The sequence below is a fragment of the Equus caballus genome, chromosome 11 (assembly GCF_041296265.1).
Source record: "Equus caballus isolate H_3958 breed thoroughbred chromosome 11, TB-T2T, whole genome shotgun sequence".
In the NCBI taxonomy this organism is placed as follows: domain Eukaryota; kingdom Metazoa; phylum Chordata; class Mammalia; order Perissodactyla; family Equidae; genus Equus; species Equus caballus.
In genome coordinates, this window is record NC_091694.1 from 10,052,280 (window position 1) to 10,078,911 (window position 26,632).

The following is a 26,632-nucleotide window of genomic DNA, read 5'->3' on the forward strand; positions in this document are numbered from 1 at the left end:
TGGAGATCCTCTCTTCCCCTATGCTCATGACCTTTACAACAAAAACTTCTGCCATCTCAAGTGTACTGGACCTTTATACTTCTTTTCTTGCTCTTGGGAGAGTAGGAACTGCATTGATTGGTGAGCTGATGACAAAGTTCACTGCATGTGTAGAGGGACTCCCTCTCAACTCGCAGGCCAAATTCATTCTCTTAGACTCCATGTACTAAACATTCTAGGGTTCTATATTTTAGTCAAAGTTCTCTAGAGAAACAGAGCCAACAGATATATAAAAAGAGATTTATTATGAGGATTTGGCTCATGTGATTAGGGAGATTGAGAAATCCCACAGTTTGCTGCCTGCAAGTTGCAGACTCAGGAAAAACAATGTTGTAATTCCAGTCCACGTCTGGAGACCTGAGGGCCAGGGGAGCCAGTGGTGTACATCCCGGTCCAAGGAAGACCAATATTCCAGCTCCACAAGCAGGTAGGAAAGGAAGCCTCCCTTCTTCTGTTTTTTGTCCTATTGAGGCCCTCAATGGATTGGGTGATGCCCACTCACGTTGGAAAGGGCAGTCTACTTTATTGAGTCCACGGATTCAAATGCTAATCTCACCCAGAAATATCCTCATAGATACGCCCAGAAATGATGTTTAATCTGGACACCCTGTGGTCCAGTAGACTGAGTCCAGCCCACTTGACCCAGAAAATTAACTATCACAGTTCCCTTTGGGGAGAGTTTGTCTCTCCTCTAATTGCTCCAGTTGTGCAAAGATTTGTTTAATTCATGGGAAAAGATGTAGGAATCTTATGTTGGCTTCCAGTTTACACTGATTTTTGCAATCCAACCTTAGTGGTAATAGAACTGATACTTGGAGTTCTATCTGATCCCTGGATCTATATTTCAATCTGTTCAGAGTTCAAAAGGAAGTGATGAGTGGTGTGAATAACTGGCTACCCCCAGAAAGTCAACATTAATGATATATCCCAACTAATTTATAAGACTGCTGTTTCCAAAAAAATCACAGCAGGGAATCCTGCTTACTATTTAAAGCTGATTGCGTTTCTTTAGTCCAGGATTTCTCATTCAACTTCAGCACTGCTGACATTTGGGGCTGGATAATTTTTTGCTGTGTGAGGCTATCCTGTGTATTGTAAGATATTCAATGCACCCTTGGCCTCTACCCACTAGATGCCAGTAGCACTTCTCTAGCTGTGACAACCAAAAATGTCTCCAGACATGGCCAAATGTCCCCTTTTGGGGTAAAATTGCTCTGGCAAAGTACCCCTGCTTTAGTCTAAGTACCTAAGAAGCTACAACAAAAAATAAAAACAAGCAGAGAAGATGCAGCTCTGACAGAAATGTGGAGATATACAGCATCTCTTAGATAAGAGAATCATTTTGATGTCTGCAGGCTTAGACAACACAAAAGAGTGAGCTGGTATTTTCCCTGAAGTCACTGGGAGTATATTTCCTTTTTGGGTTAGGAAAGGAACAACAGGTAGCCCCCCATTCCTGGAGATTGCCTTATAACTTAAAAAGGTAAGATAGGAACATGTCCTTTCGTGTGCCCTTAACCTCAGCCTTCTTAATAATACCTTCTTTAAACCGAGGAATCCCAGATTCACCCACCACTGAATGACCTTGGCAAGTTCATTTAAGCGTCATCTATGAAATGGGTATTGTAATAGTTAGCAACATAAAATGACTTCCGTGAGATGGAAAACCATAATGTACAGCCATCAGCTAAGTATTTGACATATGGGAAACATTTAATATTTGTTATTGTTCTACTATTGTACAAATAACTACCCTTTGTGGGTCCAGAAGAGACAACATAATAAATGGATGCCAAGCTTTCATAAGTATAATTGTAGCAGCCGACTCCCAGTAGCCAGATGAATTTTGGCCAGAAGAAACATGTAGCCCCTGCTTCTAAACCAATAAATTCCGCAGAAGGGCTTGACATATCCTGCCAGTATCTTCATCCTGCTTCTACTGGAAAGGCTGACACATATGAAAGCAATGTCAAAACTGGAGTCTACAACCGTTCTGTCTAAATTAGTGGTTCTCAACCAAGCCCGATTTTGCTCCTCACTGCCACCGTCCCACCCCAGGGACATTTGACAATATCCCATGACAGTTTTGGCTGATGCAACTGGGCAGGCAAGGGAGGGTGTAGAATGCTCATAGTATCTAGTGGGTAGATGCCAAGGATTCTGATAAACATTTTTAAGTGTACAAGGTATCCCCCATGACAAAGAATGACCGGACCCAAAATGTGAATAATTCTTAGGTTGAGAAATCCTAGTCTATTAATGTGAATTTCCCAGACACCAATAAACAGTCTTCGGGAAGCCATATTATAAATACCTCCCCATCACCTGCCATTCAATGTTTTTCATCCTCGCTTATGTTTTATTTGTAGTATGTTGTGAATATCAGGTCACCAGCTAGATGTCCAATCATGTTCAGCTATTTACGACCTTCAGAAACAGCTTTTCTTTTCAATACTTTCTGAAAATTACTTTGTCCAGTTTTTTGATAACTTAAGGAATGGATTGATATTGTGTAAGCCCTGAGTGTATTTCAGTCCAAAAACTCATATTTAGTTTTTTCCCTGAAATTGTTTTGTGGCTAATATTCTCAGATGTTTGAGCCCAGCGTTGTAAACCAAGCATGCAAACTTTTAAAAGAAGTGTGTAACTAATTGGACATTCTTCAAAAACTGAAACCCTCCATTCCCCGCTGTGGTTTAGTCTGGGATCCAACTTGCACCATTTGTGATTGTGAGAGAGCCTTATAGGAACGGTGATGGGACAGAGTTCCTGCTGAAACTTCCTGGGGAATACTGATGGGAGTCGAAGGAAAGGAAGGTCTGTGTTGTGCTCCATTTTTTCCTCCCTGAAAAGAAGGAAGACTAAAAAGCAATAAAGCAAAGGCATTTCCTACAGGTAGCCTTAAATCATTCAACACGGAGGTCTTCAGGGAGCTACCCGGTTCCTCTTTCCTCTCCAGAATGAGCTTTCTGGCTAAATGCTCCTCGTCCAGCCCTGAGTGTCTTCACCTGGCTCTCCAAGGGTTTTTATCCAGACTTGTCCCAGCATAACAGTATCCTCACTGCTTCAGAAATGGGTCTTGACCCATGCATCACATTCAAAGACTTTTTCAATTGCTCCCTGGCGGCAGAGGCTGAGGGCTCTGTTCTGCTTGTGATAATGTGCTAATCTCCAAGACCCAACATAAATTCTCTTCTTGCATTGTCATTTGTCAAAGTCGCAATATGAGGCTGGAAAAAAAAAAAAGGAACAGGGAGGGGGTTGGGGGGAGTAGAGTAATGACAGAAGGAAAACTTGGCCTTAGTTTTGTTTTCCCTCGTGCAGAACTTTCCTCTCCCTTCTTAATCTGTAAAACATCTGACAGAGAGGGCACTGCAAACACAAATAAATAAATAATTCTCCAGGACTCTCCCCTTATGGGTTTTTGTTGAGTCAACATTTTAGACAGACAGTTAACTATAAGAAGTAATGAAGATAATTTACACAGAAGTCCCAAAATTGATGCTTGAAGCTTTGTGAACCTGTCTTCTACACATTTCACCACTTGCTCCAATAATATCAAGCTGAGAGTTATGTGGTTATGCGGGTATACTCCATCAGCAGCAAGTCAACAACTCTGATGTCACAAATCAGGCTCTAACCACTGGTGCTTTCCTTATGATGGCTTTTAAAGTTTTCCTGGGTTTTCTACACCAAAAATATTTGGGACAAGAGTACTAAGCAACGTGGTGCTTTCTGCCGTTGGTATGAAGGTGGAGAAAAAGAACAAATGTGAAATTTTTGTTGTTGTTGTAAGAGCTTTATTGAGGCATAATCTACATACCTTAAAATTCCCTCATTTGAAGCATACAATGCGATGATTGTTAGTAAATTTACCAAGTTGTGGAAGCACCACTACAGCCCAGTTTTAGAGCATTTCCATCATCTGCAGGAGATCCCTGGTGCCCACTTGCAGTTGCCCCTCCTTCTCAAGACCAGTCCTAGGCAACCACTAATCTACTTTCTGTCTCTATAGATTTGCATTTTCTGGATATTTCATAGAAAGGGAATTATACCCTGTATAGTCTTTTGTGTCTGGTTTCTTTCACTTAGCATGATCATTTGGAGGCTCATCGATATTGTATATTTCAATACTCTATTTTTATTAATAGAGAGTATTTTATTGTAATGCTACGTTTTGCTTATCCATTCATCGATGGAAGGGCATTTGGGATGAAAATGTTTTGGAAAATATCAGCAATGGCAGCATATCAACATGATATTAAATTAGAGAACTTTTTTAAAGAAAAATATGTTAAATAGCTGAGACAAAAATTGTTCACCACAGAGGCCAGCAAACCTTTACCCCAGTTCTTTGTCTCTGGGTGGAGGCTTCTCTGAATAGACACTTCCAAGGAACTCAAAATACTTACTACAATCCAGTGCACAGTGAAAACTAAGTTCCCATACTTAGCTCATGGCAAAATTTCATTGATACAACAACGTCTGTTTGGCAAACTCCACGTGACACATTTTCTCTTACTGCCTGTTCAACACTCTTCTGGGAGCTCTAGGGTACCAAACAAATAGAAGAAAGGGGTTTGAAACTCCTAATCAAGTTTGAAACCAACCTAATGGAACTGAGGAGGCTCTACGCATAAGACATCATTTTTAGCATATTTAATGAGTTAGTTCAATACCTGAGTGATAAAACCAGAAAGTTTGTTGGTTATTCTGACAATAAATATTACAGTGATAAAAATAACTTACTCTAGATTCTCAAAACAGAATTTCCAACAGGATAAAAATGATTATTGTAGGTACTGACATTTTTTATATTAACATTACTTGTTTTATTGTGGCCAATATGTGCCAAGGACTCTGCTTGGTGATTCATATGCATTTTTCATACTTCTCACCAAATTATCCTGATTTTATTGATGAGCAAACTAAATAAGGTTCAGAGAGGACATGTTAAGTCAGTTCCCTAATGTGATATGATTAGTAAAGGATGGAACTAGACTTTAAATAAATATCTGTTGTACTCCAAAGATGTGTTCTTTTCTTTATGCTCCTAGAAAAACTAAAACAAAGACTAAAGACTAAAAAAGACTAAGACAAATAGGCTGCACAGAACATACCCACACATACAAGCATACATACTACGTAAACTTAGTTTGAAACAAGAAAAATTTAAAATGGCTAAAGGGAGACATTGTTAACACTGAGAAGCATGCAACACTGAAAGAGAGTATGACTTCTAAACTTTGAGAACTAGAGAATTAATTTCATGAACTGGATTGGAGGAAGATCTTTTAATTGGGATAGTGTGTCTGTAACGACAGGAAGCTGCTTCTGGAAAGATGACTCTATGTTTCTCTTCTTAAATTCACAGAACCAATGGGCTAACAATTGAATCCTTTTTCATTTTTACTTAATGGGAAGTCCTTTAATGTCAAAATGACATCAGGTGTTTGATTCCAAAGAAAAGGAATCAAACCCAATTGGACCGTATGCTGAAAAGGCAAGAATAGAAATTACCCTGATATCATGACCCCTGGAATCAGTTCTGATTCAAAGTCCCTCAGGCTCCTGCTAGCACATACATTAATTATCTCTTGAAGAAACTTCGAGAACTCGAGCCTTAATACCTAGAAGTCACCGCTGCAATGATAGCTTTGCCAGGATTATCTCTGTTACTGTCTGATACGAGTTTTGTAAAGGGTGGAAAAGTAAAAAGAAATGTCTTCTACTTAATTAGTCTCTATTAGTTCTTTTCATGCTTACCAGTGTTCAATAGTTTTTTTTCTCGAACAGAATATCTTTTTCCGGAACAGAAGTTTACTCTAGTCTGGTTAAAAACAATCTTTTTATCGCTGGTCAGATTCAGTTACACTGTACCATTGAGTGTAAAGTGCCATTTTGTCTTGCTAAGGGAACATGTGAAGTTGCTATTAAATCTTTTCCTCTGTCTTCTCCTTAAGCACTGTTGAATGCATCATATTACCACATTGAAAACCCAGTTTGTAAAACATAATTTCCATTTAAACCATTAAACGGACGGTTTTGTAACTCATGTTGGCAATACAGGAGCTTCCAATAGTGAATAAAAGGCAGCACAAAACTACGAATTCAGCTAAACTAGACATTAAATGTCCCCCTAGTAGGAACCTTTGTTATATTTTGTCATTCGATATATGGCTGTTATGCACATAAATGTGATATTTAATGTCGGTTAGTTCCTCTCTGTTGAGGAAACACAGTTCTATTTTCAAATGCTTAGCAACCACAGAGGCTTTATCATCAGAGCTGATCACGTGGTATCTTAAACCATGGCGTGAAATCAAGCCCCTGCTATGACGGCTTGCCATGTATCAGCTTGGCTGGTACCACTCTTGCCCTTGGCATCATTTTTCAGGGGCCAATGTGCCAATTAGATTTTTACCTCAGGTAACTCTTCAAAAGAAAAGCCTAATCATTTTAATGGGATGGGCGACATTTTAGGGGGAAAAATAACAAAATTAAAGTTGATTTTAACCTGCAATGAAAAACAAGCCATGGGGTGTTTCCATGTGAAATCTTGGATGTCATACAATGGATGGAGGGAAAACAACCAAAAATAGGGGAGGAAAAAGGGAGGAGGGAAGAAGGAAAGTTTGCTTGAGTCGTTTTCGGCCAAAGTCTGCTTCTAACTAAAGGTTCATGGAATGGGTTTAGAATTTCAGAATGCTGCTGACAATTAGCTACACTTGGTATCAGGCACTTGAGAAGAAAAGCCTTAAAAAGAATCCTTCCTTTTTATTCCTTAGCCTATCTCAAAGGTCAAGTAATCATGTTGACGATGTCTGAAAAAAATGACACTTTTTATTTCAATTTTTTTTCCGTCCTAATTCATAAATCATTTACCTTGTGGCAAGGAGCCTGAAGAGAGAGACACAACTCCGGTGTTCAGGTCTGCAATTTTATTTTAGTGTTCATTTAAAAAAATAGTGTTTCTTTTTAAAGAAATAAATAGGAACAAAGAGCAAGAGAGGGAAGGATAGAAAGCGAGAGGAAAACAAGAATGAGGAGGAGGAGGTGATAGAGAGGGAGGAGGTAAGAAAGAGACAAGAAGAAAGAGAAAGGGAAAAAGGAAGAAAGCTAGGAAGGCGGAGAATGAATAAAATGTGAAAAGAAAACACCTATACTGTATTTGGATTCGTGTTTGTTTGTTTTTTCTCTTTCACTTTGATTGCTATATGAGCTAGGAGGAAAAGTGAGAAATTATTTTTCTTTCATTCATGTAGAATACGGTATCTCTGTCAAGCCACTAATTTGTAAAATGCAGAAGGAAAGAATGCAGAGTCAAAGTAGAGCATTTGTTGAACTAGTTTTGCAATCAATAAGTGAAGATTTTAGGTCCTTTGGGATCCAACCCAATTCAATTTTGAGAGACGAAAGACTGGAAGTTTTAATCCACTTGCACCACAAGGGGAATTACTCTTTTGTGATTTGTATTTACATTTTATTTGTACTTTTACGTTGATTTTTCTGTTGATGAATAAATATGTCTTACAGTGCTTGCTATGAAGAACACTTGGGGGAAATGGAAAGAGAATTACCTGTTCTCATTATGCATCCTATAAACTAAGCATGGGCAGACGCATCTGCTGCATTTGCTCCGTGACTCATAAAATTGGCAACAGAGCTGGTAGTCTATGCTTGCACACAAGGCGTCACTTTTTATCACCCAGAATCTTACACATGTGCTTTTTGGGTATCATTCCTTTGATTCTCATTTTGACTCTTTTCGTAAGTGAGTTTGAACTTTAATTTCCTTAACTTCTGGCCCCATGGTATAAAAATCACATTCATAACAAGGATTCTCCAAATCGACTCTTTAAGCTTGTATCATGGCTGTGGAGATTGTGCTTTGCTCTTCCCCTAGAAACTGTGTTCATTTCATGTGCAGAGGTATGGAAAAAATTCTAACTACTTTTTAAAAAATCAGCTGGCATCTACAATAAACCATAGAGAAGCCTTCTAATTTGGAGGACCGCAACAGTCACGAATCTACTGTGGATTTCCTTTCCTTGGTTTTGTTCTTTCTTGATATGATTAGCATGGAGACCTTTTACCTTAGTAGCCCATCTGTTCTTACTGCTTATTCCCCACTGAAGTCAAGCCTAATGAAGGATGGCTCTCCAAAGGTTCATAAGTTTGATTTGCATAGCCATTCAAAGTTTGAATATCCATCAGAATTTCTCTGGCCTGGAAATCAGGTTAGAAATGCCATGAGACCAAGTTCTCATGGGAGATTTCCCTGATTCTCTCTCTCTCTCTTTTTATTTTTTTTTCAGACCAGCTGGAAATAAATTACAGGAAAGCTCTCTTATTTTTCCCTCCTTCATTTGATTGAAGTTATCATTCTATGATGACCATTGTTTAAAAATTTAACTTGATTATAAATGTGCTAGAGGTCACTAAGTGCTGTTAATTATTATCTTGAGTATCATTTCAAGTCTGTTTCATTCTACTCACTTATGTTTTACGTAAATTGTGGGAAAAGAGACAATGGAAACGGACAAATCATCTCCAAGCCGAGCATGCAGAGGTTCAGACTTATGTATATCACGGACTCCAGACAAACAGTCAACGTTTACATTTACAGGAAAAGACAAATTATTGTATTTCCAAAGTAAATTATATCCCTAAGCTTCACTTATGTTTGAATTGCACTCACTGGCATGTTTATATGGGTTATGTACTAAGATAGTTCTTATTCTGTCAAATGACCAAATCTAAATAATCTACAAAATTTCTATACCACAATTTAGAAGTCTTCTTTGCACCTTCCATTTATTATTATAGTTTCAAGAAATATATTGTAATCATTAAACATATGCAAATTTACATGTTGATACAAGATGATAAATATACTCAGTATGACTTCTATGCTGCTTTATTAGATGTAAAAGTTGATTATTAGAAATAAAAATTAAGGTAAGTCGTTTTTGGAGAAAGTAGATTTGAAAGCAAATATTTTATCACATTGCTTTATTTATTTATTTTAATTTTACTTAGATCTAGGAGCAGTAGAAATCTATACTTCCTTACTATTTTCTATAGTAGAAAAATGATATAACTTTGGGGAAAATTATTTAGAAATTATATACACTATTAAATTATATTGATATAAATAAAACTAAAATTAATTGAAATGTGGTAGAAAAAGTATTGACTTTCCTTTTTTTGGAGATATAAATTACAATACATTTAGGTTATGGACAAAGATCCTTATACCTCAATAACCAAGTCACATAGAAAATACAATCAGAAGGGCAAGTCATGATTCTGCTAGGTTTTCAAGACCTTGATTAGTATATACATTCTGCCTCAACCCCTATCCTGAGAAATTAAACCAAAATTATTGCAAGAACTTTGAGGACTGACTCATTAGTTTATAGAAGTAGGAGCTACAATTTTCCATAAAGTTTCCTGCCACTTATTATTAGGAACTGAGGTAGGTCATTAAGCTTGTTTTTTGCTTTAGTTTTCTTATGTCTTAACTGAGAACAAGAAACTGGCTGACGGTTTTTAAGAAAAACAAGCCCATTTTCAGTTTTTTATATCGGTGAGCAATTTTGCCTCACGTTATAAGATTTAAGGAGCAAATAGGAAGTTCATTGTGATTCAGCAGGAGTGAAATCTAAGCATTATCACGTTTAACATTAACAATAATTTCAAAAAGCAATCATTACTCCAATATATACTTTTTGATTAATAATAATGCTAAAATGTTAGTTCTGATATTCTGATTATATTTAACAAAATTAAAATAGGTCAATAAGAAGATGAAAATAAATTTCATCAGAAGAACATTCTTTTAAAAGTATAGAAATAATTCAATTTTCTTAAACAGATAAAGAAACCAAAAAAGTCTTGGCTTCAAAAATCCCTTCTCATCTTAACTTCTGTCTTGCTACTCACACCAAATATTACCACTGCAGGATGATTTTCAAATCAGCTTGTCTTCAGATATTAAAATAGGGACCCATCTTTTCCCCCTTGATTTATGCTTAGTTTTGAAGGATGAGTGTTCTCAGTCTTAGGATAGCCTCCTTCTTAGGGTCTGATATGAAAGAAAGGAAGTAAGCACACGGGAAATTGCCCTGAGGATGTCCTCGTCTGGTTCCAGACAAAAGCACGTATTCTATTTATTTTCTTAAGAGTAATTTGCTTAAACAAATTATCTAAATGTACTGAATTACATGTTTACATAGTAAATTAAATAATAATAATACTCAAATTCCAAGTTAAGATGCTAATTGCCGCTTCCAAAATATACTTTAAAATAATTATTTTTTCTATCTAATAATTATTATCAAATTATGTGGTGCATACTCTACCTCATATAACAGGAAAAGTAAAACTTAGGTATGACTAAGCAAAGAAAAAAAGGATCACATCCAAGCAGTTTTTCCAATTTTATAACACAGGAGCACTTTCATGCTGACGGCAGTCCCTTAAGCTGATGTAAATTCAAATGATGTTTTTATGAACTAAAGTTTTGTTTTTAAACCATCTTTAAGAGAATTCTTAACTCTCTTTAAAGCCCTTTATGTAATATTTTGCATTTATAGTCGTTGCCAGTTTAATGAACACTAATAATACAAAATAAGTAAACCATAAGGATCCGAATTTTGGATAAGAATACTGAATTGAAATAAGAAGATATTTGTGTAAAAGCTAGATACTGGAACCTAATGTTTGCATTTAGGTTCTGAAACAATGTATTGTATCTTAAGCAACTTATTGGTTCAAGACCATCAGGACTCCTTTAAATACAATGGTCTTCCTTGCCCTTGCCGTAAAAGACACAGCTCAGAGTTCCGGTGTTGTAATATCTCCTCAATTAAATGGCTTCATTTAATGAAAGGTCTTCTTAGAAATTACTTAATTTATAAGATTTATTAGTCTGTGTGCTATTTACTTATAATCATCTAAAGTTATAACTCAAATCTAAGAGAGCAGTTTTTTTTTCAAAATTCACTGTTTTATCAACGTATTTCATTTTACATGGTAAGTAAAAGACATATTTTGTTGACTATGAAAAATATCCTCCTCTATGTCCATGTTGTGCATCTTTTTCAGCTTTGGACACTTGTTTTATTTTTAATACTTCCAGCACTTGGACAGCCAGCATTCCACAAACAAAATGAAACTAAAGTGTTGAATTGCCTTTTGTCATGCTTAAAACCTACCAGTTCGTTAGGTGTGAGAGATAACTGAGCAACCATACCACATAAGAGAGGGAAGAAGGAGAGACATACTTTCAACGTCCTAACAGTATCCTGATGAACTGGGAACGGGCCCTAGGAAGAGTGAAGACAGAAAAATGGCTCCCCATGGAAGAAGTTAAGAATTTCTCTAATAACAGAATGAGTGAGCAAATCAAGAGAACCACAGCTCTGCTACTGTTTAAAAGACTCTAGATAACAACGTAAACATTTCAGAGAAAGAACCATTTATTTCCTCTATTATCCCACCGAGTGAAAGTTGTAGTTGGCTGCGGTGAATAGCAGTCTTTTGAAACATCTTGATTTTCCCTTGTATTTAATGTCTCTCAACCTATTAAAAGCACTTACTCTATTTCTTTCAGAGAATAAAGTGAATCGAGAAATACATTGTTAAATGTTTTCTGATAATGACTCAGAAAATTACAACACACAAAAAAATGGAATATCTTCTCTCCTGAGAGTAATTTTTTGAAATGACCCTGAAAAAAGGGTGAAAAAAGGGGATGTTCATGTTACATATTTGAAAGAAGGAGGAAGAGAGCTTTTATCCTTGAGTTTTGGATACCAGGTTCAGCTTATAATTTATTAAAACTGAGAAGCCATGGTGTACCTAAAGCAAATACTTTGTGTTGGTTGATGGATGGTCCTTAAATCTGGGAATTAGCAGACATTAATTAGAGTCCAGTTCAACCACTAACAAGTAGAAAGACTTTAGATAAGTTGTGTAACCGTTTAAGCATCATTATTAGCAACATCATAAGGTGATCTCTTTCAGAGATGGAGTGAGAGTAATATAAAATATCAGAGAAAGATATTTTGATGTTAAAAAATCTATAAGCCATTAAATATCTACACGTGGAACAACAGAAGTTTCTAGCATTCTAAAATGGACATATAATCTGTAATCCATAAATTTCTTTACTTTTCTCATCTTTATAGAGACGAAGCTTTTCCCAAGTCAGGTTGATTTCACCACCACTTGACGCAAGACAACTGAATTCATAATATAGACAGATGTTATACTGCACAGTAAAATTTACTTTCATTTTAAATTGCAGAATATTAAAATAAAATCCGTAAATTTAATATTCATAAACTCCAGGATTTCAATATATTTATTGCTATAATGATCAAAATAAGAAAAAAAAAGTTGTAATCCAGTTATCCCACTGGCCCCATCTAGCCCACCCAATGAATATTGCAGATGTGAATTAAATATAGATATGTTTGCAATTAGACTGAAAGACAACATTGACCATATCTTAACATGGAACTGCCAGCTTCGTAAATGTTAATGCCATAATAGTCTGGATTATGCAGTCACCGTTGCTATAATAACATTCGTTTGCTGTCAGCGCTCCTATGTTAAAACAAATTAGCTAGATGATTAATGAATATCAAAAACAGCATGTGGATTCTCTGTGCTGAAGTCTTACCCAGTGTGAAATCCACTGGCCTCCAAGTTAGTGAGATAATTTCTGGATCAAGTAATGCTCCTATGGACTTCAGAAGCACATGGAAAAATGTTTCCAACCACTGAATTGCATTTGATTGGGAGGCAAAGTATGTCCCTCACTCCATAACACATGGAAGACAGAGGTGGAAGTATTTGTTTTCCTTCCTGTTATTTGTTTTCAGGACAAAGCAGAAGGAGGTTAATTCATCAAAAAATGAGCAGATTCAATCCAGAGTAAAAAATCTGAAGAGCAAAGAACTGTAATCTTATAGGCTGATTTTCAAACAAATTATACTATTGGCTTTAGTAAGAACTAAAGATCACAGGTGTTCACTTGCCAAAAGCAAAGCTACTCCAATTTTGTTGTTTGCAACCAATAAATATCCAGAGGTATAATATAAAAATGCAAATAAAAATTAAACTTTATAAGATTGTAAGACTCACGTTTATTAAGATGCAAAACAAAATATATGTATACACACATATATAACATACATTGATATACACATAACAATATATAAATTTGGTTTTATATTTACAAAACTTGTATATACACACATCAATATACATAGGCATAAGTATGCATACGTATTTATATGTATGTTATATATAGATATATAAAACGTTACTTTTTAATGTGTGTGTATACACACATACATACCATTTGGAAAGCATTATCTATTATCAAGGGATATAACAAAACCTTATAAAGATATTCACACTCAATAATTCTGCTGCTTTAACCTGATTCTCAAGACAGTATTTAACAGAAGTAATAAAATACCACATTAAGATGTTACTACCGAAGCTGATCCTAAAAGCAAAGACAGGAAACAAGCCAACTTTCAACATTAAGGGAAATGTTTACTAAATTACGTTGAATTAAGATGATTAAATGCACCATTTTTATGGTTAGATCTTTAAATGATGAATTATGAAAATTATATAGACATTATAAAATGACTTCAGCATAATATAAAGGAAAAGAGAGGGATGCAGTTAAAAATACTTGAATTTCAACCACGTAAAACATACATATATATTTAAATTTAAATTATATGTAAATTTAAGTTAATTGTAAAAATAAAAGTAGTTGTATGATTTTATTTCCTTTTATGATTTATTTTACGTAAATTGTTTATTGCAATTTGTTTTGTAGTATAATGTGAGAGTGTCTAATTTTATTCCCAAAGAGTTTATTACCAACTGACCCAGTATAATTTATTGAATAATTGTGAACTTACACTGAATACAATGCCATGATTATGAATATTAAAATATTATTTTTAATATATATGATATCTATCTTAAAAAATTGATGTGTATACTGATTCTGACACTAACAGAACACTATTTAAATATTTTTTGCTTTATAATAATAATTATGATTTAGCTTTATTGTATTTAGTTAAGGAAGTTAGATTTTTAAAATATTATAATAATTTTAAAGACAATTTCCATTTCTTTCCCCAATGGCCTAAATGTTCAGGTAAATTTTATATTAACTTTGGCAACTTAAAAAAATTCATAATCATCTGAATAGGAATTTTACTAAATTTATAAATTAATTTGAAAAGATTTCATGTTTTGCATATTGAGTTTTTCCATCCAGGAAAATAGTACTGTCTCCTAATTCAATATCTTTTTTTCTGGTCTTTCAATGATACTTCATTGTTTTCTTTACATAGTTCTTATACTTTTCTTAAGCTTACTCTTAGAAGTGATATTAATTTTGCTCATGCAAATATATTTTTTAATATTTTATTACTATTGCTGATATATTGGAAACCTATTGAGTTTTAGTTACAAAATTACATCCTATTTTTGAACTCTATTACAAACTCTGACAGTTTTAAATCAATTGTATTTTCCCCTGGTAGATAGTCATAAAAACTTAAATAATTAGAATATCACCATATTTTTGTTAAGGTGTTATTGAATTGGTTAAAATTTCCACATTTTAAAAATTTCAATTATCCTGATTTATGTTTTCTATTTTTATGTTTTAACTTTTAAAAATTTGGAAATAAGCTTATGAAAAGTTGTGAAACTAATTCCCCCCAAGTCCCCATATGCCCTTCACTTAGCTTTCCCAAACATTATCTTAGGTAACCATAGTACAACTATCAAACTCAGAAAATTAAATACAGTACTACTAAGTGATCTATAAGCCTTATTTAAATATGTAATTTTCCCACCATTGTCCTTTTTCTGGGCCAGGATGCAATCCACCATCACACATGGCATTTAATCAAGTTTCCTTAGTCTTCTCCATTTAGGACAATTCCTGAGTCTTTCTTTGCTTTTCATGACCTTGACACTTTTGAAGAGAAGTAGCTAATTCCATTGTAGAATGTTCCTCTTTAGATTTGAGTGATATTTTATCATGATTAGAATGAAGTTAGGCATTTTCGGCAAGAATATCACAGAAGCCATGTTGTGTCCTCCTTATCATAATGTATGAGCAAGTACACGATGCTATATTTCTTATTACTGGTGATGTTAACTTTGATCCCACGGTTAAGATTGTTAGGTTTCTCCACGGTAGTCACTGTATTTCCTTTTGTAACTAATAAGTATATTGTGGAAAAATAATTTGATGCTATTCAAATATCCTATTTCTCATCATACTTTTTGCCTACTAATTTTAGCATCCATTCTTACTTGCAACAATTGTTAATGTGTGTTCTTGCCAAATGCTAATTTTATATTTCCATCATTTCTTCTATGCTTATTAATCGAAATTCTATGTGATTCAAGAGCTTTTTCTTTTCCCTCATTTATTTATCTATTTCACTATTTCTATTAACCTGGACTCATCAACATTTATTGTGTGAATTATAATCCATCACTCTTACTATTTATTTTATTGTTCAAATTGTCCCAGATTTGACCATTGGGAGCTACTTCCAGTTGGCTCCTGTGTCCTTTGACATACCCCTAACATTCTTTTAAAACTTCTTTACCTTCTGGCACAACAATTTTGTTGTGTCAGGCTCATCTTGTGCTTTCCCTGCCTCAGCTCCTTCCCCAAGGAGTCTTGGTTCATTTTGCTTGAAAATGATGTTTATAAAGCAAGATCTGGGACCTTGATGTGTTCATTGCTACTGAGCTATCATTGTTTTGAGGCCCTCTCAGTGGACAGAGCTAGGAAATGTGTAATACATACGTATTTGTCTGTTTATATTTTTAAAACAGTGAGTTCATACACCTTTGATTCCAATCCAACACCGTAAGGCCACTTCTGGCCTTCTCACTTTCCTTACTTATAACTCCTTTCTCCAAGAGCATGAAACCTGGCTATCGTTTCCCACAATATATTTACTTATTTTCTCAATCCTAGGATATGCATAAAATACTTTTAGTATTGCTAACCCATTTCCTAACTAGAATACAATATCTGTGTAGACTTCTTTTGTCTTTAGCCTTATGGTACAAAAGTTTAGTCAAATACTTTTTCCCAAGTTACTCAGGTTAGTTCTTTTCTTCCCCACCTCATTCAACTTGGTTATACTATTGATTAGCAATGAGTTATGTTCATTTGTTACTATTTGCATTCTATTTAGGTTTCTTCCCAAAAAACTGGTTGATTTTATTTGTTGATTTGTTGTGTATGCATATGCAAAAAAAGCAAACTCAGGGCCTGCACAGTGTCACAGTGATTAAGTTTCCACACTCCTCTTCAGCAGTCCAGGGTTCGCTGGTTCAGATCCCAGGCATGGACCTACACACTGCTTATCAAGCCATGCTGTCGCAGGCATCCCGCATATAAAATGGAGGAAGATGGGGACAGATGTTAGCTCAGGGCTAATCTTCCTCGGGGCGGGGTGGGGGAAGCAAACACAGAGAAACGTCACTTCCTCATCATCTCTAATGCCCTCTTCCCAGTCCCCCAATCATTTCCCCCTGTTGGCACCTACCCTCTTTAGGTGATCAATACCATTAGCTCTGGCTTGTTCTTCCTTATTTCTTTCTGTCAAATTAGAAGATGTGTATACATGTGTATTTTCTTATTTCCCCTTCTTGCTTTTATAAAGCATACTGCAAAAAATTTTATTCATTTTTTTCACTTAACAATATATCCCAGAAATTACTCCATCTTAGTTCATAGAGCTCTTTCTTACTATTTTTTACAATTGGATAGTATTCCACTGTGTGAATATACCATAATTGATTTAACCACTCCTAAAGATGGTTGGTTAGTTTGTTTCCAATATTTTGCAATTACAAACAATGATGTATGAATAATTTTATGCACATGGATTTTTGTACTGTTGAAGGTGTATCTTCAAGACAAATTTCCACAAGTGGGATTGCTGGGTCAAAAGGCAAGTGTATGGGTAGTTTTAACAGGTTTTGCTGAATTTTCTTCTGGAAAGTTTGAGTAAGATTGCATATCTACTACTAATGCGTGAGAATGCCAATGCCAAATTTGATTGGAAGAAATGATATCTCAGTGTTTTTTTTAAATATATGTTTCACAAATTATTAAGGAGATTAAACATCTTTTCATATGTTATGGGCCATTTCTAAATCTTTGTGTGTGTGCAACAAATTTTAATAATAGTGGTGATACTTGTCTCCGTATTTACTGTAGTGATTTTTGTAAACGCCTCTATTGCTTTTGATCTCTTAGTTTTGAGAAAGATGTTCTTTACCATGTTAAGAAAATATCTTTTATTTGCAGTCCTATAAATTTTCTTTAAACATAAGGAAGAAGCTTAGATTCTATCAACTGAGTCCTTATATCATCTTATAAATGCACTTTTGGACATAATAAAAAGTATTACGTCTATAATTTCCTTTTAAATAACTATTTCATCTTAATTGTATCATATCCTGTATTCTTTAAAATTTGGCAACTCACTGGCCTTAGATTTGCTTTGTTTTGTTTTGATTAGACTTTCCTTGGGAGAATTTGACCATGAGTTTACTATGAGCAAAATGGCTGTAGCAAAACGTGGAATGAACATTCAATTTCATTACTTTTAATTCCTTTTTCTAAGTTATAAGAAACAAAATGACTATGTATATACATTTGTGTTTCTATACATATATATTATATAAATAAGGTACACATGCACACATATTAACCCTATTCATACTCACGAACAATGCGTGCCATATCAAATCCATACTTTAGCTGTCAGTATCATATAACATTACTACACTACTTTAAACATTTCATATTGCCTGTTCCAACAAATTATTTTATACTCAGTATTTCTACTCAGCTTAACCAAATAAGAGGAAGCAACGAATAATTTTGCTTTTGTCTTAGACTTTTGTTGCTCTATCACAGAAACCTGAGAAATTAATAGATCAGAGAAAGACATAGCTATATACTTTTTTCATTCTTGGATGGGCTTTCCTTTCCATTTTTATTTTTTCCTTTTCAATCAATGCATACTGACTGTAGGAAATGAAAATATCCAAATGCCATGGCAGCATTGCCTTCCAAACTGCTGTTCCTGGTAACAATACCCTAGTGCCCATTGGGTTGATATCTCAATGGTGTCACCAGTGAAGGCAAATAAAAAGAAAGGCGTATTTCCTCTGCTAATGAAATACCCTAAATACTTAGACTCCTTTCATCACAATATGTCACCACTAATAGACTGAAAATATGCATATATCTGGCTGTTCCTTTGCATTTTCTTCTTTATTGTATTTTACTTTTTAAGTATCTGCCTTTACTGCTTCCTAGATCACATACCTGAACAGAATCAGAGCGAGTAACTGGCATCTGTAATCAAAATATACCTCTCGCGGTTTCATGTTTATTTTTCTATCTGTACACACGTGGTCTATAGACTTGTGGTATTTAAAAATGTATATGGGTGAAATATCCACTTCAATATCTTTTACAAAAATATCCCTTTATTCCACAGAATGCATTGAGTTATATATGAGTCAATCTATTAGCATAAATGTTTTGCCTCCTCTATATGCACATATTGTGAATAAAGTGAAACATAGTTAAACCATGTAAAGAATCATCAGCAATAGGCAACATCTTAGATCACCCACAGTGCTAGGAATCACATCTCACTAGTAACTGAATGATGGGAAGTGAGTAAATTCCTCACTCCGAGTTCTCTCATTGTCAGATCCTTACAGTGTGTTTGGAAATAGGAAATACACATTTTTAATGAAGACAACTAGTATTTCTCTAGTCATAGCATACTATGATGGTTTGAATGATAATGCCAATATATTTACATCTTAGGGAGAAATAAGATGTAGGCCACTTCTTTAAATAGTTAATGCGATATAATCAATATCAATGTATCTCTTTTGCTTAGGGAAAAACAAAAACTCTTGTAGGAGCCGGTCCCATGGCTGGGTGATTAAGTTTGCGCACTCTGCTTCTGTGGGCCAGGGTTTCGCTGGTTCGAATCCTGGGCATTAACGTGGTACAGTTTGTCCGGCCATGCTGGAGTGGTGTCCCACATGCCACAACTAGAAGGACCCACAACTGAAAATATACAACTGTGTACTGGGCGGCTTTGGGAGAAAAAGGAAAACTAAAATCTTTAAAAAACCCAAAAAACAAAAGGAAACTCTTGTAAGTCCTCTTTCAGGGTGTAAAGAATGAAGAGAAAAATAATCTCCCTGAGATTTTAAAATAAAAATTATATTTATTATGTTGTTCTGTGTTTGAAATGCCATACTCTCCTTTCCCATGTTTCACTTGAAGTTATCAAATAGATTTGCAATTTTCAGTTTTTATTAACCTAATACGGGTCAAAGTTAAACACACTCTTTGTAAAATGCAAGTCGCTGGTTCCTTCTGAGTGATTCTATAAGGCAAAGAATTCATCAGCCCCTTAAAATGTTAGCTTCTGTCGTAGCAAAGCTTTTACATCTCAAGTCTACTAAAACGTCAGCTGACTGGTGGATCTTAAGCCAAAATGTTTTTAACTTCTGTTTTATCTTAAAGACTTCCCATTCAGAATTCTGTATCAGAGCATCCCTCAAAACCCACACACATACTCCAAAACTACTATACCTCTCTGAGATTCAACTACAGCCTGATAGTCTTCCACCCGGAAGGCATTTGGTACTCAACCAACTGGCCCTACAGACTCTCCCCATCCCCATTTCCCACCCTCCACACTCCAGTTTCACTATGATTTGCAGACACCACACAGATCTTGGGAGAGTCATATTTGTGTTCAAGATTTGATATTATTTTTCTGGCATTCTTATTCCAGCAACCAAGAGACATTCGTTCTGACAAATATTTACTGCCATCCCCCAATTTGAAGTCAGCAAAATTTTCTTACTGCTCACATTTGTATCCTTTAAAATATTGCTCCCTTTTATTTTAATTTAGGCAACCAATGGTATGGATCCTACCAAGAGTAACATACCAATGATATATAAAGAAAAAGCTAATGATGTTTTCTTTTTACTTCTCCTCTTCTTGCATACCCTCTCTTCCAATAGCTTATGCTACCCATAACTTTACTTACACACATATCCTCAGGAACTGGTGATTGAGAGTGACTTTTAAGTTTTTTAAAACTTTTAATTAATTACTTTTCTTTTAACAAAGAAAATGCAAAGCTTCCAAAGAAAAGGAGGATTTGAGAGGTTATGAGATTTGTGTCTTCACTAAACTTAGACTTCAAGAAAAATTAGATATTTGCAAAATATTGCTGAATTTCAATAGAGTAAGTATCTTATTGAAGCATCTAATAACATAAATAAGAATCTGAAGGAAATTGGGATTTAGCTAGGAGCTAAGTGAGCAATTAGACAAAAGTCTGAGAATAGGGTTTATCACTGTTTCCTGGGTTGGTTACTTTGGGCACAGCACTTTCTCTCTGTGTTTAGGATTTCTTTCTTGCCAAAATAGAGAGCAAGACTAAATAGAAGACATCGACTTTTCCAGTGCTAGAGCTCTATGACGGCATAATTCACTTTCAGCCTAGACATTTATAATACTGTAAATACTGCTTATCCAAGTGACTAATGACATAGCAGATGCTGCTGTAAATTGGTTTGTTGCCTGGCTTTAGAAATACAATTAGTCCATCTCAATGTATTAGAAACTAGATTTTTGAAATTTATGTGACCATACTGATATAACCTGGCTATAGTTTAGAGTGAATATTAGTCAAATATCTGTACCATTGGAGATGAAGTTCTCACTCTAACAGAAAAGCTAAAATAAAAAGCAAAGCAGCTTTTTTTGGTACTATTTATTTATTATTTTTCTCTGTACTATTCCCACATGGCACCCAAGAAACTCACTTTTCCTTCTCTATTCAGTTTCTTTGCCCCTGACTAGTGTCTACTAAATTCAGAAATGTCTATAACTGTCTGCTTGCTTTTGAATGGTCAGGTTTTTTTTAGTAGAAACTTTCCTATTTATTATATCCCCTCAATGACTCGTGCATAATCTACACTCATTGAATGTGTTCTGAATGGAAAATTTTCCTATAATGTCTACCATGTTTTAAAATCTCATTAGATTGCTAGCATTGTGCTGTGTTGAAATGAGGAACCTGTGTCTTGGGAAAATTAGGACACTTGTTTAAGATCATGCAGCCATAAAGTGACAGAGTCAGCATTTGATGCCTAACCTGGGTCTCTTACACCTCATTACATAACCTTTAAAGATGCAAGGTCTGACAGTCTTTTTTTCTCATCAGGCACAGACAGAAAGTCACATTCTTCAGTAGAAATGATCAGAATAACTCCAATTTAGGGACTCATTCAACACACATGTAAAACATAAGCAAACTGATTTGAATGCTAGTCTTCAATCCATCCAGAAACACCATGTTATAGGTAAAAGAAAGTTATTAAAAATTGCTTATGCTATTCCTAGTAATAAATTCCTTTTTAATCAAATATGTTTTATTGAATTCTCTTTTGTGTGCATCAAATTGCACTGGAACAACTTTACAATGTAGTATGGCTTTTTGGTGTTGGAACAGTATGTTTTAACGAAGGACAATTGGAAAACTTTTATTAAGACAAAGTGGTCTAAGGCTGGAGGTTGAGGAGCAGCAGGTTGTAATGTTGAGGTAGAAAGGGATCTCCGTGCTCCATCATTTATTTTCATTTGTTTTAATCTTTGTTTATCATCACAAAGCCTGGAATAATAGTGCTGTGAGGGCCAATGCTAAGGAAATAGAAGGAAATTGAAGTTCATTGTGTCAGTGGCACACATTGCCACCCTCACCAGGAAAAGGAAGGGAATCTGAGAACCCTCAGGACAATTAAATTTGATTTCCATATCCTTACTGACAATGTGCTACTTACCTGCTATGGGATTTGAACCTCTTGCCATGTCACAGTTCCTACAGAAAGGAACAGGACCAGATGTAAGCAATTTAATAATAAGTTTACATGAGTAACTACTTGCCTATTGACGGTTGGTGCTGTGTCATTTTGAATAATGGAAAAGCTTGCATTATAAAGTAAGGTAAATAGGAGAAGTTGGATGCTATAGATAGTACAAAGAGATTGGATTTATTTTTGGCATTTATTGGGTTAATTTTTTTCCCCCTTAACATACACTGAGTAGTTATATAATATGAAAAGCTCTTTTTCATATCCCCGCTGTGTGTACTGGGACTCCACATATAGAATATTGCCTCCCCCCCTAAAAAAAATTCAGACGGTGCCAAAATCTACATTTTCATTTGGCGAACTAGTTAAATCTATTCATAATCTGGTGCCTGAATCAAATTTCAGAGCTGACTAGACTGCCTTGGCTCCTGGTTTTTGTTGCTCGACCTGTCTCCAACTGAATTTAGCTATGATGTTACATCTTTAGCTGTAGAAAATTTCTAATAAGGGTGGCCTGTTTTCCTTTGCCATTGAAGGGTTCATACACAGAATTCAGCATTTCCGAGCAGGGGCCCATTTGGAGCCACCATGAAGCATTTTTTGGAAAGAAACTCCCTGTTTCTTTAACTTTTTTTCCCTTCTTTCTCTAAATGTTTGACTTTAATGGCTCCAGCATGACATAAAACTCGTGTATTCTCTAGTGAACAAATTGTGCAAAGAATGTTGTCAGGAATCAAGAGACAAGGCATGAAGATCTAAAGGATTAGTTGTAAAAACGCACGGGATGTTTTTATTTGCGATACAGGGAGAGCATTTGAAGGCGGATAGGAGCAGTTTGGGGTGCCTTAGTTATCTAGGATGAAGATGATTTTCTTCTTGAGGAATATTCAGATGGAGGAGGAAAGAGAAGTAAGCAGAGAAAAAAAGGGAAGATTGGAAAGTCAATTGACAGAATTCAATGCAACAGGGGACTTAGCTGAAATGCGAAATTAATGACTGGAGTGTTAAATGTTAGGTAGTGACCGCAGAGCTCAGTTTTCTATGGACGATCCAAGTACATTACTGTTATCCCGTCCAGCTTATAAATGTAATGATGCATCATATGACACCCTGTACATTGTTCTTTTAGGAAGCCGATGATAAGTAACTATTTTAATGCATTTTTATTGCGTCATAGCAAATATCGGCCCAATTTTTTTTCTCAAAGCAATGAGAAGTTTTGGTATTCCATGAAAATATCCAACAGTATGTTACACCACTATTTACTTGAATACTACTGTAGAATTTTGTTAACAACATATTAGAATAGTTATTAGAAATCAAGATGTACACAAGGAGTTGGAAAGATAGTAAATGTTTTGTTATCTGTGGTCCACAGAGACTGTGTTAGAATTATGAACTCTGCCAATGCAGCTCCTGAAAGCAGCCACAGACAACACGTAAATAAATAGACATGGCTGTATTGCAATAAAACTTTATTTACAAAAAAGATGACAGGCCACATTTGGCCTGTGGAACTTAGATTGCTGATCCCTGATTCAGAAAAATACATATGGTCATGAGAATATGTTGATAAATGAGAAAGCAAGCCACGATAAAATAGGACAATATCGTTAATAGATTTATAAAAACACTAAAATGACACATGGCAGTCTCAGCATGTTAAGAAGATGATGCCCGGGCTGTGAAATCACTAGTGACTGAAGTAGTGCCTGTGTGTCCTCCTAAGATTTTCTTAAATTTTCTGTGTGTTTTTCACTGAGCATATTTTACTCTTGTACTGTGGGAAAAGGATAAATTCAAAAACTAAGGTCATGATGCCGCTGTTAAGCGTGTGTTGATTTGTTTCTATGGCATGCTGTTGTATTTCAATGCACAAGAATCAAGCTGCTTAGGTTGGGATCCAGGCTCCAGCGTTAACCAGCTGGACACTTGGACCAAGTTATTTAACCGCTTCTTGTCTTAGTTTCTTCTTCTGTGTATAGGGATAATTAGGAACAACCACCCCGTGAAGTGGTCATGAAGATTGGGCTACTATACGTAAAGCTCTTAGAACAATATCTTGCATATGTTCAATAAATACAATTCTTTTCATGACGTGTATAGGATAAGAATATCCAACATTTCTGTCACTGAAGGTTTCAGAGGTTCCTTCAGATAATTTGGTAAAGACTTCAGTTTTCCCAATGGATAGCTAGTAAAGAAATACAAAATAAATATTATTTGTTGATATTTTTATTAACTCCAATTTGCCATAAAGTTTGCCTAGTGATAGCACTAAAGGAAAAACAATAAAAGTGACTCTATTCTCTATTTGTTACATAATGACATAAATCTCAAGTGGTTAAAACTGGAAGATGCCCAAGGAGTCTAAATATTACACCTTTAGTGTGATTTCAGTGTTAGTACACTGAAAAAAATGCTTCCTAAATGCTATTTTATAGCAAAGCTCTGACCCTCTTAGATATCATCACCTATAAGAGACTTTTCAACTCTACTCCCATATTTGCAATGCCCAGTATCTCACACTGTGAATATGGAAGTTGGAAAAGGGCACAATTTTTCCCTTAAATAGCTACAGGTGCACACTAGAAAGGCTACTAAGGATGAATCCAGAAATAACTTTCGTATTTTGATTAACAGATTTTTCTCCTTGCAATTTCTCTACAAATATCATCAGAAAAATATGCATTAACATCTCCAAGAGTGGAAGTAGTCAACATTTTCCATTGTATCCAGCGAACAAGAGTCCAGTGCAGAACTCGGGGTGGAAGATGTGAGGGAAAGTGAACGGAGGGTGGGGAAAATAGGCCCCGTCAGCTGAGGTTAGAGTTTCTGCAGTAGGGAAAACTCTTATGTAATAGATTTTTCAACTTTTCTCTTTCATTTCTTAAAACCAGTTATCTTTTTCTTTCCCGTTTTTTATGTCAGGTTTTTTTTAGCCTTTTCTCACCACTCGCCACATTTACTCTTCTTTGTCATATATTTTTCCTCTTAAAATGCTAGCACATTAGTGTGAATCCTTTCATTCAGCCAAAGCCTGAGGGCTACAGTAAAAAGTCATGAAAAATTCTCCCTGCCAATAAAATTTAAGCCAATTCTCTATTAATTAGGTATCCTTTCTGCATTTTCCATTCTCAGCCACGTTCCCACTTTCCATGCAATTGTAATTTTCTTGCTGTTTCACTTCCTAGTTAAAAATGTTTTTGGGGGCCCACCTGGTGGCCAAGTGGTTAAGGTCCCATGTTCTGCTTTGGCAGCCTGGGGCTCACTGGTTCTGATCATGGTGTGGATGTGGCACCACCTGGCAAGCCATGCTGTGATAGGCATCCCACATCTAAAGTAGAGGAAGATGGGCATGAATGGTAGCTCAGGGCCAGACTTCCTCAGCAAAAAGAGGAGGACTGGAAGCAGTTGTTAGCTCAGGGCTAATCTTCCTCAAAATAAATAAATAAATAAATAATTAAAAAATGTTTTTGGCTTTTTTTTTTTTTTGCTTGAGGAAGATTGTCACTGAGCTGACACATGGGCCCATCTTCCTCTATTTTGTATGTGGGTTGCTGCCACAGCATGGCATGACGAGCGGTGCTTAAGTCTGCACCTAGGATGTGAACCTAGGAACCTCAGGTTGCCGAAGCGGAGCGCACAAATTTAATCACTATGCCATCGGGCTGGCCCCTGGTTTTTTTTTGGATCATCACTATGATAATAACGTCTATTTCTTTCGTTAGATAGGAGGGTGAGGGTTTGTGTCTGCTTCACTTGCAATTGCTTCTTTTGTGTCCATTGCCTGACATCACACATGGAAAGTGCTCAATAAATGTTTATTAAATGGATTACTTACAAAATACCTTTTAATAATTCATTTATTCTGGCTGAATAATGGCTAGGATATATTATTTAGGCCAATTGTATTGTGCAAGATGTCAAAAAATAACCATCAGTTATTGTAGATATCTCAATTAATTTAACCATAAAGATTTTATGATGAAAAACAAATTAACAAATAATAAAAAGCACATTAAAAAAATGAAGCCCAATTATGCCTTTTTTCTAACCAAGTCTGGTCGTCTCTTCCCAATCCTTTGTTCTTTTAATAAAAATGATGCCAAGTCTGCTAGTTCCCCCATGTAACTCTAAACATGACTGATATCAGGGGGTTTATGTAATGTTTCCACTTGTCTGTTTATGGCTAATAGACTGAAATTTCAAAGAAATAACCCACATGTAATGCAACATAGGTATACTGCTTTCCTTTATGTTCTTTTCTAAACTTTCACTTGTTTCACCTGTATTTTAAGGAAATTCACCAGTACTAATACAATATGCTGCTAAGAAAGAGAGAGAATATACATCTACAGCTATTGTTATTTTTTTGGTAAATCTTCAATTCTCTTCTTGGAAAATACATTGAAGGGAAGAGGGCCAGGGAGTAACTCTATGTTTCACCATTGCCATACCCTTCGTGGTCTAGTCCAGTGTCACCATTTGGTGAAGTGTTATGTAGTTAATTTACTTGACTTCTTTCTCTGTTTACCTAGTACCCTGCCCTTACCTTGGAGTTACTATT

General features: G+C 35.4%; 1 long non-coding RNA gene across 1 annotated transcript in view; it reads left to right on the top strand.

The window, feature by feature from the left end:
• Positions 1-214: 214 nt before the first annotated feature.
• Positions 215-26,632, top strand: part of LOC138916117 (uncharacterized) — a 113,703-nt gene continuing 87,285 nt past the window's right edge. The window contains exon 1 of the long non-coding RNA XR_011422851.1: positions 215-466. This is a non-coding gene — a long non-coding RNA (uncharacterized lncRNA). The remainder of the gene's footprint in view (positions 467-26,632) is intronic.